This window comes from Protopterus annectens, chromosome 14.part0, assembly GCF_019279795.1.
Source record: "Protopterus annectens isolate FY-2018-M chromosome 14.part0, PAN1.0, whole genome shotgun sequence".
Lineage (NCBI taxonomy): Eukaryota > Metazoa > Chordata > Ceratodontiformes > Protopteridae > Protopterus > Protopterus annectens.
In genome coordinates, this window is record NC_056748.1 from 668,152,638 (window position 1) to 668,167,043 (window position 14,406).

Sequence of the window (14,406 nt, forward strand, 5' to 3'; positions counted from 1 at the left end):
TACAGTTACTTTCATCACCTGAATTTAAAAGAAGAAATTCAAATTACATTACATCCTAGAGCAGTCAACACACCTTCATTTAAAGCCATAGTATACTTAACATTGTCATTACTTTCCCAACATATACTAAATACCCCTACTACTGTCAAATTCAAACTCCTCTTTAAAGAATGTCTAACTATTAACTGACTTTGTTCTTGTATTTCTCCTGGATAACTTTGTATTTTTCTCTCTTCACTTTGGCTTCACTCTATCCTCCTATCAGATCTCCTCTTAACATTTTCCCTATCTTCACATTACTAATGGTCTCTCTTTAATAAAACTTTTCTTTCCTTCTCACTTTTTACACTGCCAAAGCATATAGCATGTATTTGCAAAAAAAAAAAAAATGTATTGTTAATCTCTGTATGCATTGTGATTGCATTATTTTTGTTAATCCTGTTAATAATGTTAATTCCTTATATTGTATATATACTGTTTATTCTGTATTTGCTATTTCCTATTTTTGTAGTTCATATGCTTGTCATTTGTTTTCTTGGGGCTTTTCCCCCTGGGCCTCCGCTGAAAACGGGCTACTGTCCTCATCAGACTATCCTGATAAACAAATGTAATAAATAAAATAAATAAATTAGGGGGAGGTGAGGTAGTCATTATTAGTGAGCCAGTGAATGCTTTATTATTGTATAATGATGGCTAATACCGTATAAAATCATTAAAACTTTAAGAAAAAATGTAGTCAGTAAAATGCAATTAATTTCATGGCTACAAAGAAATTAATATATCTTAAAAGCTCACCCATTGTTTCTGTTTTAAAGTCAGTTCAGCATTCCAGGATCAGATCTCACCATTATAGTTTATCAGACAACATCAGAGCAAACAGTATCTGATTTATCAGGGAGCTGCCCCATTCAGAGCCACAGGTGACATTGCCTACTTGATACTTATTAGGAGTACATGTGACCTTTGATAGCCTATTAGAGAGCACTGGTCACATCCCTATAGTCCTGTAGACTGCTCAGAGCAGAATATAACAACATCTTGGTCATGGGATGCCTGTGTGTGAATAGGCCAGTGTTTTTTTTTTTTTTTTGTTTGTTTAGAAGGAGCATTCTATATTTGCCCTTTTAAAAAAACGTTTTAAAAAAAAATCCCATACTTTTTAACTTCCCGTTATTTATGCCTCAGTGCACTCCTCTTTAATATAAATATCAATGTATTAAAACTTGCCTTCAATGAATTAAATAAAAAAAAAAATCACTGAACAGATGTATATATGCCTTTTAAAGCATTTCATTTTGGGTTTCTGCATTTGCTCCATACATCATTTAACTATATTGCCTTTTAAAGTCAGAACATTATTTCTTAAACATGTCAAAGCAGATTACTTGGTAGCAGTTTTGGTTAATTAAATGTAATGGTATTTCTTAACTCTACTGGGCAAGAGTCTGGATACTGATTTATTAGTATTTTAGAAATTCATAATTTAAAGGCTAGCATTTTTTATTACTGTTGTAAAAGTGAACAGTACCTTGTTAATCCCACACAAGTTCTTAATAACTTTAACCACAGGTCCCGTTACATCCTTGGAAAACAAGTGTTTTTCTGTGACTCTTAACTGCAAATGTGTAAAGTGTACAACTTTAAGATTGTTGACCATGTGTCTCCATTCAATAGATCTGAAGAAGCTCTTAGCATCGAAAGCGCTTATCTGATGGAATAAAGATTTTAAACCACTAGTGGTTGTGGTTCACTTGCTTGGACTTTACTGGATTACTACTTTTGTTTGGGATTTGAATATTCTGTTACAATACAGTTTTTGTTTTTTGTACCAAAAAGATCAGCGTCGCTCCTTTCTACACTTGTTGGATTTTTATATTTGCTTTTTGAATAGGAGCATTTATCTGGCAGGAGGCTGTAACCTTTTCTATTGCTATTAGATTAATGTTTTCTTTAATCTCTTTCATGGCATCTTAAGTCTTGGTTGTCTCAGGTTTTAAATTGTTTGTTAATGATAATTTTGCTTCTGAATTAGATTTTAACAAACTTTCAAGACAATTTTTTTCTGGTTAAATGTCATGTGGTGTTTTTTTTAATGAGTAACTAATCTGTGTTTTTCATGGGCATGCATTTTTCATGAGTTGTACTCAAGTCCTTGTCTGTGAATTTCCAAGCCCATTGTCCTGGAGTCAGAAAAATTATAGAATATGGACAATAGAGATTTAAATACCATGTAGAATGCTATTGGTCAACGCAATATCATATGGCATATCATATGGTCAATGCCACATTCCTAAACACCTTAAATAAAGAAATTAAGCAGTTAATAGCAAACTTTTCTCAATCTCTTAATTTATCCATCCTGAAAATATAGAAAATAATATTTCATGGTACTACAAGTGCAAGTGAAATTACTGGCCATTCATGCAAATAATGAAGCAGAGAGTGGAATTGTGATGACAATAATAGCCTCATGAGAGTCTTTGGATGACAGCTAGGACATGTTACATGTTATGCCATTGAAAGTGAAACCTAATATACTTGCTGTAGTTGTAACCTACAGGCATAGAGGACTTAAATTCAGTAACATTGTCATCAAAATGTCAAAAATAGCAGTATGGGATAAATAAATCAGTCGAAGTATGAGGTTTGAATTCCACAGCTTCCACAAAATAAAGTGATGTGGGACTTATGGAACCAAAATCTGCATTGCTGGAACCTCTTTTGTTTGCATGCAGTGACTGTCCCCCTGAGCTTATAGCAGCATACTTTACTGGCTTGGTTTATGACTGACACCTGTGATACTGAAACTTTATGTGACCAGCTACAGAGCAGGGTTATAATCACTGCCAAGAATTTCAACTACCTCAGTTTGAGCAGAGTGTCTTCCGGTGCAGTATTCCCAATAGTAACTCAAACTTAACCCACTCATTTTCAATATACAGCTATAGCCACTATTTTTTCCAGGACATGCTACTGATACATGTTCAATGACAATAAACCCTTTCCTATAATTCAGGGTACATATTGTCACTGATTAAATTACTAATCTGAAAAAATGATCCGAGTTACTGAACACTTTTTTCATTGGGCCTAAAAACAATATTAAATTATAACACATGATAGCAAAGTAGACTCCCTCCTAAATGGTGGATGCAAACAATCGCATCAGTAGTGTTAGGATACTCTTCTAATAAAATAAGATGTTTTACAGGTCAAGAATTCAAAATGTTTGTGAATACAAGGGAGTTCAGTCATTTAAGTTCTAGAGACTCTCAGATTAATTGTTATGACGAAGGAATGGTTCAGTTCGTAAGGAATCTAATGAAGAAGAATACAGAAGCTAAAAAAGGGGGCTGTTACAACTGTGTACTGGACTTCAGGCATTTTCCATTATGGGATAGACAAATGTCATCTACACATCAAGTAATGGGCAGGAGGCTGAGAAGTAAACTGTTGATCACTCCAACACAGTTATAACAGAACCAAAATTGTTGCTCAGATATTGAAATGAAATCAAGCCATACAAAAGAAGTACAATGACAACCTGTCAAATCATAGACTTCACTGAAAATAAGTTAAACATAGTATATATTAAGAAGCCAATTAATATACATGAAGTGCAATAAATCAGTGTATATTCTTTGACTCAAAACAGTAGTAAAAGTTGCAATATTCCTATTTTAACAGTAAAATTCCATTATGTTGTATCCTTATCTTAACTCTAATTTGTAGAATTCTTTGGTACTATTCTTGTTTACGATTATGTACTCTAGAAATGGCAGTTTGCCATTCTTACATTAACAGATATCAAACTCTTAGTCATAGCCAATTCAATTGTGAGACACACAGATATCCCTCTCACCAGGCTGGACAAGGAAAATGTTACAGTCAGCTGTCTGTCTGGTGCTAGGATCTACCACATGACACACACACACACAAGTCTCTCATCAACAGGCACTGTTATGACTCCATCATAGTCCATGTTGGTGTGAAAGACTCGCGATGTACTTCACTTGACTATATGAAGAGATACATGACTGAGCTCTCTGACTGTGTCTCAAGCAGGTATGCCCCTAGCCTTAAGCAGCATTTTACCTTCGCCTAGGATTATACATCAATACAAACAAAAAATGATTGACTTCAACAATTGGCTTAGTGTCTAGGGTCATTCAAAGGTGGATCCAGTACCTATCAGCCTGGGATGACATAATCAACAGACCTTGAAGTTTTGCCAGAGATGGTCTTCGTCTGTCACCCGTGGAATTTTGGTTACTGGCTAAGGCTCTTGCCATCCCTATACTGCCTTTTTTAGGCAATGTCACAAGAACAAAATTCCAGATGTAAAAATACCCTGTAAAAGCAATCTCAAGGTTATGCTTCAAAAAGCTATAAGTATAAACCAGAAACTGCACTTACTGGAAGCCATCCTAACCCTGGATGATGCTGAGGTTGTGCAGTCACTCAGACCTATTTTAAGGCTGCAGGGTGACTTTAATTACCCATCCATAGACTGGGTAAATTATGTGTGTTCTAATTCACTTGACCAAAGGTTCCTGGACTTTAACTCCAATGACCTGGACCAGCTGGTTGACACACCCATAAGGGGTTCAAACATCCTGGACCTGTGCTCACCAACATGGGAGACCACTGCACCACCCACAGTGTGTGGCCTTCCCTGGTGTTACCTGATCACAAATCAGTCTCGCTGGAAGTAACTATAACACAAGCCCCCCCCCCAGCAACAACTAGACTAAAAAAGTTGTCCAAGGCCAGTTACAACCTCTTACAAAATGGCATAAATAGCTTCATAGCGCCTCCCCGCAGAGATGGAACAGACACCTATGCTGAGTTTGACACCAATGCTTTATATAAGCACCTGTACAATTGTATTGAACCTGCCATACCTGATAGAAACAAAGCAAGATCTTCAAGGAAAAACAAACCTGCCTGGTGAACAACTGCCATTAATAGGCTATACAACAGGAGAAACTAATTTCTAAGCGTAAGAAGGAACGGTCTCAAAACTGGAAACACTCCCTCGTCAACTTAAGCAAATAAGACTCCTAGTGAAGTCTTCCAAAGCTAACTATGAGTCCAAGTTAGCTTCCCTAAATAAGGATAATCACAAGGCATTCTTATGTTATATCCGTAACCTCAAAGGTAAAGCCCAGATTTGAGCTGAACTTGTAGTTAATGGTACTGCATATATAGAACCTGCGGATATAGCAAACCTGCTGGCTGACAGGGTCAGTGAAAATGTCACTACCCTGTCCCTGGCATATATACCTCAAAGCATCCCTAACACCTGTGCCCCACCCATAGGTGCTGGAAGATGTTGAAGACTGGGGGGCAGGAGGCAAGAGGGGCATTTAGTGATTTAAAAACAGCACATTTTTTAAAGGTATTTACTACCATTACAGGAGCATCAGCGTGATGCAAGCTAAGTTTCATTATGGATAACAGCACATACATTTTTTACAGAATTAGAAATTAAGCCAACCTGTGTTGATATTAGTTGGTATGTGTTAAAGAAGCAATGGCAGTACTGTTAAATTAAGCATGCCATTCTGAAGTATGGTAGTCTTTTCTGTGCAACTTATCGGTGGAGCGGAATTAGCTGACAAAAGTACTTGATGCAGTACATGACCTGCATAGAGAGAACTGCAACAGCTTTGTAGCAGGGATGCAATGGATCTATTTCTGACCATAGTACTGACAACATACATACACTTTATATTGTGCAGCTGTAAATATGCACGCTGTAGTACTGCTAAAGTTTGTGTGTTTTCTACTTCATAATAAAGTTTACAACAGGCTCCCAGGACTGTGGTCAGAAACTGACAAACACAAAGTCCCATCTTATATTCTACTTGGCATGCAGTAACAGAAGTGGGGGAAAATACTGTGTCGGAGTTTGGTGTCTAAGATGCAATAATGAAATAAAACAGTGCAAGCTTGTATTGAAGTCAGCCATTATATATTGAGGTAAAAAGTGTCTCAGCAGAACTGCAAAACTGTTGGTAGGATAATACTACATCATACAAACTAGAAATGCAAATAAGAGGATTACATCTACATATCACTTACCAGAAGAACTGCAAACCAAGTACTCCACTATTACATCAGGTATCTCAGGTTAGATTATACAGCTGGCAGTAATGGACTTCACAACATAGTATTGTGTCACCTCAGAAGTTGAACACTGATGCTTTCATACAGATTTCACAGCACTAAATGAAAGCAGTGATTAGCATAATAGACATTCAGGGCAGTCAAATTCTATATAGTAAATGTAGCAGCATGTTCAATGAAAAGTGACATCATACTGAAATACTTTGAAAATAATGTGTTTCTGAATCTGCACTCACCTTTTCCATGCCATACATCCTGAAAAAATCTTACTATAACACAAACTCTGGCAGTAACAAGCTACACATAAAACACTTTAGGGTATACTTATTTATTCTTTGTTAAGTAGGTAAGGGGAGTGGTTCAAACTGTGTTTAACCATGACCTGGAAAATACAAACAAAACTGTATGAAAATGTAGGCTACAGAACAGGGACTGTAGTATGTTGTAAATTAAATTAAGGTATCAAGGACAATTTTGCATATTGAAAGAAAGCAACAGTTGTATACAGGCTATTTACAATTTACAGTAAGTCAAACACTATACCCAAGTGAAACTGTTTAAAACATTATACCCAAGTGAAGGTATTTAAATATAATTTGTAGCAAGTACTGTACCTTGCTATTTTAAAATTAGTGGCTCCACTGAGACAGCTAAAGCTTAAGTTACCCTCAAAGGCAATGCACAATTGTGCGCAAAGCTCATTGTAAATGGAGCTACCTATACTGAGATAGAAGATATAACAAGCCTACTGGCCAACAAATTCAGCTTCTGCTTTACCCTTCTCTCCCCCACAACTTTCCCTCAGGAAATATCAAATATCACTCTTCCTGCTCTCAGTATCCTTAATGCTGTCTCTAAGGCCAAGAACACTGGATCAGTGGGCCCAGACAATATCCCATGGTGCCTTGTAAACAGTGTGAAACATGACCTATCAGACCCTCTGGAATTGATATTTAACTGTAGTGTGCAAACAGGCTTCATGCCTCATGAATGGAGGATAGCAACAGTCATCCCTATGCACAAAGGTGGGCCATCTACAGACCCTGGAAACTACAAAAACATGTCTGACTAGTCTTGTATGCAAAACAATGAAAAGAATTATCATGGAAATGATAAATAATGATATAGTAAACCTCCAGACTCAGGACACAACCCAGTTTGGTTTCATCAAGGTCAGGTTAAGTCAACTCAAGTGGTGGAGTTCTTTTGAAAGCTCACCAAAGCAATGGGTAAGGGCAAAATGGTTCACACTGCTTACCTTGATCTGGCCAAGGCACTGGAAACCATACCCCACTTGGGCATTGGTGACAAATTCAAGAGGTTAGGTACAAATCCATATGTCACCCAGTGTATACATAACTGGCTCACAGACAGGACCCAGGAATTAGAATTGGGGAGTCCTCTTCTAAAAAGAGGCCAGTCACAAGTAGAGTCCATCAAGGATTGGTCCTTGGACCGCTCCTTTTTGGCATTAACTTCTCTGAGGTCAAGGCCAATGTTAATGGTCTTTGGTTGACTAAATTAGTAGATTATTGCAAATTAGGAGCTGTCATTGAATCTCATACCTACATAAATGTACTGCAGGAAGGGCTGACACAAACAATCAGTGTTACAGCCATGGACGAACACTAAATGCCAAGAAATGCATAATCATATCCTTTGAGAAGCCATCCACCCCTGCTAACTATCATATTGACACATCGTTTAGAGTTGACCCAGTACTCAGGGACAATCATAGACAGTAATATAGCCTTTGACCAATCACATGTCTACAGTAGTGAGGAAGTCCGTCAAAATAGCACTGCATGTTAATTTGTATTGCTTGCTGCACAATGTACTCATTCAATTGTTCCTGGAAGATGAAATGTATGTGTTAGCACTAAACTAAAACAGGTTACTTTACAACTTCCCAAAAAAGTGAAGTCTGTTCATTTCTCTGCACAAACTCTTTTAGAATTTCGGTACACTTCAGCTTTTGTCAGTACTTTCTTTGTGGATGTGCAGAAGCATTAGATGATCGTACCTTTTCTCTGACATAGTAGACCTTAAATATGATTGTATTCTGCGTTGGGTAGAAAATGTCCTTTCCCCAGTTGCTGTACTCATTGGTACAAAGAGGTAAATTTGCAGTAGCTTTACTACTTCAGTGTACATGTTGGCAGTCCTTGTCCACCAAAGCATCGATTATAGTGTCAATAGAGTGCATAGTTTTCACCTCTGGGAACACCTGCTATACAAGTCCTGAGAGCAACTGCAGCTGTGCAGTCAAACTATCAATGTTTGTCTTCACCACCATACATTATCTCAACCTGAGGTGGAATAGCAAATGAATTGCTATTGGCTGCGTGAAGCAGCATATCCTCCATGGAAGACAGTGAGGTGCATGTTTCCTGATCAAAATGATGACTGAGTTTGGAAAGGCATGCATCAATACACTCAAAGTACATTTGATGGTACCAGTCTTTAGCAGAATCATGCTGGTGATGAGGTGCAGTACCATCCTGTAACCTTGCTGGGACTGTGTGCTTTCTAGGAAGCTTTGGCTCTTTAACAATCTGCATTTGCTGAGGTCTGTCCTTGATGGTGTCAAACACTTAAACAAAGTTATTACGCTGTCTTTGCAAGTTTAACTTGAGGTTCTTTATACTAATTATTTAGTTGTTTTTATTGTAGCTTGTGCCATCAGTGTTTTTGCTTGTTTTACATACTTGCTACTTGTTCTGATACACTAAATATATTATAGGAAAGAATAAGTCCAAAGTATGTTATAAACTTGGGCATCATAGGTAACAGTCTGGCTTTACCTTGTACATCGTAATTCCTGTCATGTTGAATGAAGGTCTTGTAAAGTGTCGTGCAGTCTTTCATAGTTGGCTAAAATACCCTTGATGCTCTTTTCTCTAGCTGTCCATCTTGTTGGACAAAGTAAATGCAGTCCTATCATACTATATGGATCATCATCTCCTGATACTATGCTTTCAAAATGGCGCTATTCTCCGAGGTGATGCATGAATGAGTACAATAGCATCTCGAACAAAAGAGAAGGCATCATCAATAGCAATGCTAGTTTTTGCACAGTTTTGCAACATCACGTCTAAGCAATGATTGGCACAGTGGACATTTAGAGCCAAGTGGATTCTCTTTTCTAAGTCTGATAGCAGTTCCAGAAATGCTTCCACTCATGTTGGCTGCTCCATCATATGCTTGCCCTCTTAAGTTTTTCAGTGGCAGATTACACCTTAATAAAATATCTTTCAGTGAATTTGTGATGGCTCTGCATCTTTCTTTTCCATTTTATACATTATACATTCCAGTAAAATCTTCCTGAATAGTGAACTCTGGAAGTGACACCCATCAGACACATACAGTCATCTGTTCATGCCGACTTATGTCCCGAGATTCATCTGCTATTATGGAATAAAGGTTTGATTTGCACCTTATTTCATGTAATAAAGTCCGTAGAAGCTGGTGAGCCATGGCCTCCATGATTTCATTCACAACATCAAATCTCTGATATTGTCCCTCCTGCACCCATGTCATCAGCTCTGGTACAACTTCTGCTCTTGTCAGCATCAACTGTCTCAAATTGCTTTCCTGTTCTTCTTTTCCACGGATAGCTAGTCATGGTCTTACTAAAAATTTTACTGATGTCACCTGATTTCGGAACAGAGTACGTTTCTTCAATTGTATGTGGGAATGTTGCTGGTTAACTTGAGCAGCAATGCTCATTCAACTGTTTTTGAAGGCACTGTACTTCTCAACAGCTTCATGGTGGAATGAGGTTGGTTGATGTTTGCTGAATTTTTGGATTGCTTTCTTCCAGTCACTGAATCCACTCAAACAGAATGTAGGTTCGCCACAGTGAAAAGATGTAAGGAGTATTCTTATCACTGAACCATGGCAGTAATAACAATATACACATCCTTTGGACTGGCAGTAGGTTAACCAAGAGAAAGATGCAAACCATTGTGATTGACAACTTCTGCATTCAGTTTTTATTTTACTTCTCATAACAGCTTGCTTAACACAGGTTTCTTTTACATTTCCTGGTTGGAAAATCTCATCAGTATTAGTCCAACAAACTGAATTGCATGCTAGAAAACAGGAAGGATCAGTAGTTATACATGCTGGCTGAAATGGAGCAAGTGGCATTTTCTCTGCTGCATGACATACTTAAAGTAGGATCATTTTTAAGAAGCTGATCTCCACTTGCATTTGTTTTGTCACCACCTTTGTCCAAGGGGGAAGAAATTTCAGCTTGTTGGTATTCTGCATCTTCCAAGGTAGATGGCACTTCTGGAAAGTGACTGTAGCTAACAGTCATGGTGGAAGCATCAAAAACTGCGCTAGAATTGCAGATGGGTTGTTGCGGTAGGTGAAATCAAATCTAATCTCATCTTCCAGACATCCTCTGCTGGTTTGTTACTTGAAGCAGGGGTGTTTATATTAATACTTTCAGAAGTGATTTCACATGCAGAACTGGTCTCTGCTGTGACGTTCTGGATGCTTGCAATGCTAATGGAAGGGCCTTGGGTGTCTGTCATGTTTTCAGAACTATCACTGTTGGGATGAGATGCTGTGGGGTGTTCTCTTAGAACCAAACCAATAACTTAACTTTTGAGGGATCTTTGCAGCAATATCTGCTAGCTCTTTTGTGGTCTGCTTCCTCTTTTGTTCAGATTTTGGCATCTTTACTTTCAGATTGTCGGTCTGCTTCTTTACAGTTGGTCAGCCTCATTGAATAGAGTTCTCAACAGTCAGGGACACTATGTATCCTTGTCAACGGACTTTGTACCTGCACATAATATTTACATTAAAGTATCAACAGAACAATGTCCACCTAGCATTTTCTACCACTATATACATATATATATATATATATATATATATATATATATATATATATATATACACACACACACACACGAGGCACAGGGAACTGACTGCACAATGTGAAAATGCGAGTTTATCAGAGCAGGATAAAAGACTTTTACACAATTAATCCCTCAGGCCAATCAGGTTAAAACACAATAAGGCTTCTACCAGACGTTTCCAACTTGGATGGATTGCATTCCTTAGAAATAAGTTCGGTAACCCTGAAATATTCAACAAAATACAGACAAAAATGCACAACACAAAAAATCTTTGCATAACTACTAACATATTATAATACACTACTCTCTCCGTTCTTACACTGCATTCTTACAGAAAGGTCCCCTAACCAAGAATCAGAAAGCTGCAATTAAAATCCAAACAGAGTTATACAATCAAGGGTTCACAGATTTATAGGAGGTTACTATGCTAATGGCCATAGGTCAGACCGTTACCAGGTTAGCCATGTTATACCCATGTTCACACAGGCCTTTTTCCTAGACTTCTGAGAAATAGATTCAAAATAGTAAAGGGTCCAGTATAAATGTATAAAGCCATGTAGCTTTAACACAAACACTCAAAAAATAACTAAGAAATGACAACTGTAGTGAAGTGGGGTTAAACCCTCCCCAAAGACTGTTTCAGTAGTTTCCCATGTATGCACAACCAACAAAATGAAACAGTTCCCCTAACGACCACCCCCTCAGTAGTCTGTCCATGTATGCATAAAAAGCAAATGACATAAAAATGAAGCATTTCCCCAAGGTTCCCTTAAGCAGTTTGTCCATGTATGCAAAAACAGCAAAATTAAACATTTTCCCAAACCTGCTCAATAGCCTGTCCATGTATGCATGTAAGGAGCAAATTACATCAACATGAATCATTTCCCCTAAGGTTCACTTAATTACTTTTCAATGTATGTGCAATCACAAAAATAAAGCATTTTCCCCAACGACTTCTTCAGTAGTGTGTTTGTATGCATCTTAAGGACCAAATAATATCAAAATTAATTGTTTCCCCCAAGGATCCCTTGCATACTTTGTCCATGTATGGACAAGTGCAAAAATGAAACATTTTTCCAAGGATTCCTTCATTACCTTGTCTATGCAAGCACAACCAATAAAATTAAGCATTTTCTCCAATGACCCCTTCAGTCAGGTTTGAACATGTGTGCACAAGCACCAAAACTGAAACATTTCTCCTAACAACTCTCTCAGTGGTGTGTCCATGTATGCACAAGAACTACCAAATGACATCCAAATGGATCATTTCACCCAAGGATCCCGTGTATACTTTGCCCATGTATGCACAAGCAAAAAAAATTAAACATTTTTCCCCAACGACCCCTGTCCTGACATCTTAAACTCTAATATACAAATTCCTGAATGTCTCATCTTTTCTAGTTCACAAACTGCCACTTTACAATACACATCTCTTGTTGGCCATATTCACAATAATCTGTAAAGTATGAAGTGAGGATGTCAAAGCAAAAGCATTATATAAACAGTGGCTAAAATCTTTTCTCTCAGTAATATAGTTAACAATACTTAACATTCCACCACCACGACACTGACAACAGCAATGGACTTCAACTCTCTTATTCTTCAAATTCAATCAAAAGAAAGAAACAACAAAATTCAGTTCACTCACTGTTGGTTGATTGAGGAGGGAAGGCGGTCTGGATTATATATAGCAAGCGAAAAAGCGCAGAAGCCGGTAAGGTCACAGAACACAACAGCTTTAACTGGACATTTTTACACCTGTGACCTGCCACTGAACCCTGACCAGACTGAACTATTAGGTTACGCAGGGGGAGGCAGACCAATGCCCTTGCTTAGTTCAGTATAGCTGAGTCCCCCGAATTTGAAGTTGAACTCCCTCACAGAAGTTGAACTTAGTGGAGGGAGCCAGCAGCAGAGAAGAAATTTTAAAATAAAAAATTGTAGATGTGTGGGCACTGGGTTAACTTACAAGGAAGAACTGCTTTACAGCTAGAATGCTGATTAGGTAACCTAAACTCTGCACGTAAGACTTGTATTTTTGACCAGCATGTGTGGCCACACGTCGTATGTCACATGTGGAGGACAAATATGTTCATGTTTGCATAGAGATGGTTATCTGTGCTGCATGAAGGTTTTCATGATCATATTTGCTACTGACTTCTGGTACAACATGCCCCCCTCCCACCACCACCATCACCATCACACACACACACACACACACACACACACACACACACACACACACACACACACACACACACACACACACACACATGCACTCATCCTATCTCTGTTTCAAACTTTCTATGCATAATGGTCTGGAAAAGTGTGTCCTTGTGCCATGCCATTAAGTTTTCATTTTAAGCACACTAAAACTCAATGGACAGACAGCAGGTCAGAGTACTAAAGGAAATTTTTTGGCAGCAATACTGTAACAAGCAATACTATGAAAATCAAATGTGCAAAATAAACCAAACACCATCCATCCATTTTGCCGATGTTTGTATTTGTAACTCTCGTAGACAAATGAAATAAATCTGCAAATGAACTAAGCAGAGACTCACCTATCCAGACCATCTTAGCCAATATTCTTATATAAGAATGTCAGGAAATATAGGAGAAGTAAAGTTGAGGAATGTTTATTTGTCAAGACAAGGCTTGACTCATAGCTCTCAACCTTCCATCTCCAAAATGAGGAACAGTAGATCTCATCATAATGTGGAACAAATGAAATGAGCAAAATGTGGAACACATAATGGCTTAACTTCAACTAGGAAGGTTGTATGATTGTTAAAATATGCTGGCTTTACTTATAAAGATAAATAATATATTTTAATGAATTAATAAGATTAATTTCATTCTATTTATCATGGATTTTGCGCTTAAAAATTTCTACCACTGAATGTATGACAGGCCCTTTCAATGTGTGGAACTTTGAGGAACGTGAACTTTTCAATTACAATTCATTTGGTTTATTAATAAATATGCTTGACCCAAAGATGAATAGTTTGAAGACTGCATATGGTGGTGGTTGTACGCAGAAGGGTTAACGTATGTGGGTTCATGGTGAACAACTAGAGTGCTGAATCAGGCTAATGTGTGCGTAGTTAGAGTATATGGGTTTTTCCAAAACATTTTGCTCTGCGATTCTTTACAACAGGAAGTTCTGGTCCTGGTTTTCATTCTACAAATGTTAGGTGCCTGTATTCCTTAAGTGAAAGAAGAATTTTAGAATTTGCAGACTGTTGAAAATAATCTTATGAAATGTCCCACAATTGCACATTTGTGGTTTTTGTAACATTTGTTAGTAGTTATAAAGCGTAGAATAAGTAGCACAAAATAGTACAGAGTTATTAGAAAAATAGAGCCAAGGGCAGTGTATTCTGATGCAGGCATGCAG